The sequence below is a fragment of the Oratosquilla oratoria genome, chromosome 9 (genome assembly GCF_046742065.1).
Source record: "Oratosquilla oratoria isolate Oo_2021 chromosome 9, ASM4674206v1, whole genome shotgun sequence".
NCBI lineage: Eukaryota > Metazoa > Arthropoda > Malacostraca > Stomatopoda > Squillidae > Oratosquilla > Oratosquilla oratoria.
In genome coordinates, this window is record NC_134785.1 from 50,560,056 (window position 1) to 50,565,055 (window position 5,000).

The window sequence follows — 5,000 nt, forward strand, 5'->3', positions numbered from 1 at the left end:
CTCAACAACGACTAATGACACCTTTAAAATGTCTTTTAATCCGGCTATTAGGGTCTTTGCCCGCAAGATTTCTTCAGCAATTAGGCTGCCAGGTCTCATTGAGTCGGCGGCGTATTACAGTAAATTAGTAAGTTGAAATGCCATTTTCTAATTATCAGGTTGAATCATTTCGTGTTCATTTACGAGGCTGTCTTTGACCCGGTTAAGGAGAATGTTTTCTTTCTGTGATATTTCTGGGTTTGTGGCTCCTACTAGCTGGTTTAATTCATCTGAAAAAAAAAACTTTCCTTCTCTCCCTTCCTCTCTCCCTCCCTCCTCCGCAAGTGAACAGCGACATCAATCAGATAATTTTTATGGCCGTCGCGCATAGAACTCGAACCTTACCATCAGTGGCTGAGTGGGTTAAGGCACTGCTACAGGAGTCTCTTGGCGTCAGAGGGGTAGGTTCGAGTCCTATGCGCAACAGTCATAAAATTATCATATGTATATATGTATATATAACATCAATAATAATCATTTTCAGGGTTGTAAACAATAATCACTATGGTAATGATCATAATAATGTTGCTAAATATGCCTCATTCATTTGTCAGTCCATTCTCTACCCCAAAAATAACAAAATATAAAATGATAATAATGATAATAATAGAATGAAATCAATGAATAATGACGTGTCCACGGGATTAGTGTGAGCCAACGAGCCAGCCATTTATCCAGATTGCAAATGTCACTGAAGTTCAGAACAAAGGTAATAGGACGGCCTGAAGTAGGACTCTAATTACGAACGGATTATAACCTTGTTTTAACGCAAAATTCCCAGTTAATTGGAGACAGGACACTGATGAAGCCATAAGAACACCAAATTACTTAAAAAAAAAAGTAATCAATATAACGATGCCTGTTGCCCCCCAGCTGAATAAAATTAACTGGAACAAACACCTGAAATATGCCACCTTTCACTACAACAAGGGACTATACTGTATTCTTCAGCGTCCAACAATCTAGTGCACGGAGAATGTGCACTCAAATAGCTCCTCTACCTCCACCGAACATAGGGTCGCTCACTAACAAGGTGACCGTTTTTGGGTCGCTTCCCTACCTCCTCCCCAATATTTTCTCATACAACCCCAGATTCTTGCCTGATCAACAACTACTTCACCCGGATTGATCACAATGATATTCCGGGGCCTTCCGGAGGATTTCACAATCGTGACCGGGGGGACGGGGGGTAGCCTAATCGGTGCACGCGAAGGCTGACCTTGACAACACGATCTCAACTCTCCCCTCACCATCGCCTCTATCCCCTCCACGAGTCGGAATTTCGAAACATCTTCACGAACGCTCATGCAATGGCGTGAGTTCTCATCCCGTGAACTCAAATCAACACATCTTTGACAATTGGTTTGTTATTCTGTGTGTCGTTATATAGAAAAGTCTGTAAGATGATTGTAATTACAGACTCCTTCAGTCTAGCAAATCCTCTCTAGCTGTAGAACAAGTGCCCAATGAGGAAGGCTCTAAAGACGTGAGATAGACAAGTAGATGGTGAGCATTACACATGTTAATCTGCTTGAATCCAGAAGAATTTAGCCAAGGGGTGTCCCATACTACTCCCATTTCGCCAAATTCGTATTTCGCCAAAATGTTCTCCAAATTCCCATTTCGCCAAACTGTTGGTCGAATACCCGTTTCACTATAATGTTTGTCAAAGTATCATATCGCAAACTGTCTTCCAAAGTCTTATTTCGCCAAACTGTTTGCCAAAGTCTTATTTCGCCAAACTTTACAAAGTCTCATTTCGCCAAACTGTTTGCTAAAGTATCATTTCGCCAAATTGTTTACCAAATTCCCATTCTAAAACTGCCAAATTCCCATGCCACTACACTGTTTGCCAAATTCTCATTTCTCCAATCTCTGCCAAGATCCCGTTTCGCCAAACTGTTTGCCAAATTCTCATTTCGCCAATCTCTGCCAAATTCCCATTTCGCCAAACTACTTGTCAAATTCCCATTTCGCCAAAATGTTTGGCAAATTCCCGTTTCGCCAAACTGTTTGCAAAATTTACATTTTGTCAAATTCCCTATTCCAGCTAACTTAGAGCCATTGGTTTCTAAACTGGGGGGGGGCGAAACTACCACCTTGGGGGACAAATTACCCCCCACCACCACCCTCTGGGGGGTGGGGGTAATCTGGTAATTTTGGAGGAGTAACGAAAGAACGGAAAAAGAAAAAAGAGGAGTACAGGAAACAAATACAACAATACAACACTGTATTGCATAGAAAACAATATTACTGTATAATGTATAAAGTATTCTATATATTCCAAGACAATGGAACTCATGACTGAATTCTGACACCATCTAACATAACGTCAACCTAAGAAATCTGAAAATTAATGCAATTTAGCAAGACCTAGTTTGGCTAAATGCAGTCTAAGCGTAATTAGGCCAAACGCAGTTAGGCAAAGCTTATTTTGGCGAAATGTAGTTTGGTAAACCAATATTTCGCGAAATGCAAAAGAACAAAACTCAATCTGGTGAAATTGAATTTGCCGAAATTTGATTTGGAAATTCGATTCGGCGAAATTTGATTTGGCGAAATTTAATTTGGAAAGTTGATTTAGAGAAATTCAATTTGGTGAAATTCAATTTGGAGACATTTGATTTGGCAAGTTTGGATTGGGCGAAATCCAAATTAAAAATATATATATTAGGCGACATAAATTTTGGTTAAACTCAATTCGGCGATATCAAATTTGGCCAAATCTAATTTGGCTATATCAAATTTGGTCAAATTCAATTTGGCAAAATTCTATTTGACAAAAATATTTGGCGAAATTTGTTTTGGCGAAAATTGAAGTCGCACAACCCCAAGACATCAATTACCACAATATTGTTCTTGCTGCGGTCTGGCGACTTTATTCAGCTAAGAAGGGGAGACCAGGTAAGGACCCCCATACTGAATAAAATCGGCTGGCGTCAACAAGAATAAAATATGTTAAGAGCGTCACGAAAAAGGAGTGAGGGAGAGAGGGATGATGGAGTGGATGAGGGAGGTAGGGAAGGAGGGAGGGAGTGAGGGAGAGAGTAGCTGAGGGAGTAAGATGGTGAGTGGGGGAAGAGAGAGGGTGAGGGAGTGTGGGAGAGAGTGAGTGAGGAGGAGAGGGATTGGGGAGGGAGTTAAAGAATTAGGGAGTGAGAGAGGGGGTGTGGGAGTGAAGGAGAGAGTGAGAGTTTTAGGGAGTGAGGGAAAGAGTGAGGGAAAGAGTGAGGGAAAGAGTGAGGGAGTGAGAGAGGGAGTGAAGAAATGTGGGAGTTAGTATGGGGGGACACTGGGGAAAGTGGGGGATTTTGAGTGAAATGACAAGCGAGTTGGAGGAGGAGGAGGAGGAGGAAGAAGAGGAGGAGGAGGAGAAAGAGGAGGAGGAGGAGGAGATGAGAACTCAGTGACTAGGAAAATTGCTTTGAGGCTGGATCAGCAAAGTTGTAAAAAAAAAATCCGGTGAATCGGGATCAAAGGCTATTTTCACCGATCTTAACACATTCGCTCCAGCGATCCCTACCAGATACATATTTGTTATTGTCAGAGCTGGGCGCGTTCCTCGGTGCGTCCCTATGTGCGTTCCTGTGTTTCCTCATTGAAACGTATATAATCAGGACACCGAGGAACGCAATTAGGAACGCACCGAGGAACGCGCCCAGCTCTTGTTTTTGTCATTGTCGACTGAAATTAGCATGTTGTCATTTTCACACATTTTCATTACTATTTCCTTCTAAGTAGTCGTCCCGTTTTCTTCCAAACTCAATAACACCCAAATGCCCCGACAAATACATTTGTCTTTCGCCAAAATAAAAGCTTTAAGAGAAGTCACTCCAGTGGAAAAACGTTAATTGAAAAAAACGTTTGGATTAGATGTCATTCTTTCTTATACGGGCCTGAGGAACGTTTTCGTCTTTCGTGTTACTGTTACATAATACCACGTTGTCTCCAGGTAACCTAAATCCCACATAACCTTGAGCAAATCCCCTGCGACAGAGAGAACAGCATCTACACAATGCACCACTGTGTTGAAAAGGTTGTGTGTGATTCACCATGCTCTTGGATCACATGTTGGACCCGTGATCGACAGCTATTTCCCTCCCGGATGAGAGCTCAGAGCTCATATAAGACCGATCTATGGGTAATGCTGTGACATTACATACACACACACACACACAACTCCCCGCCCACAAGAGTTGGAGTAACGACTCGCACCGCAGCGATACTGAAATTATTTCAGCCCTGGGTGGGATTCGAACCTGGACCCCACAGGATGTATGCGTGTGTGTGTGTGTGTGTGTGTGTGTGTGTCCTTGTCTCTTCACCTGGCCTTAGAGTTACCCGGGACAGAGAATACAGTTTATCTATTTTATTTATCTATTGAATTATTGAATTTATTGAATTATTTGCTCAATCTATTTGTTTATCGATCCATATATCATTCATGTTTGTTTAAATATTTGATCATTTATTTGTTTATGTATTTATTCATTTGTTTATTTGTTTATTCATTTATTTATTTATCTACTTATTTATCTTTCTATAAAAATATTTATATCTTTATTCATTCGTTCATTTTTAAGATAAAGATGTTTCGACGCATAGGTGCAAACCTTAGCACAAAGGCATCAGAACACACAACAGCTAGTCAGTAGTATAGAGGATGTGACGACTTAAGGATGTCAGAGGACAGTGTGGATCAACCTGCAGGATACGCGTATCGCATCCCATGTGTTTTGGCCGACGGCTGGCGTATTTATACACACACAGGCTCAGCTCGTAAACATATTATGTAACTGTTCGTCCAATAATAAACCCACAGCTTACAAACACAAAAGGATGTTTGGGTAGACAGTAGTATTTATAAATCGTCTACGATAATCAACGCTTGTGTCCTTGGGAGACAGTATCGTGACAAGGAAACGGCAAAGGAGAAAATAAAGTAGGGCAGCAGAAGAGGA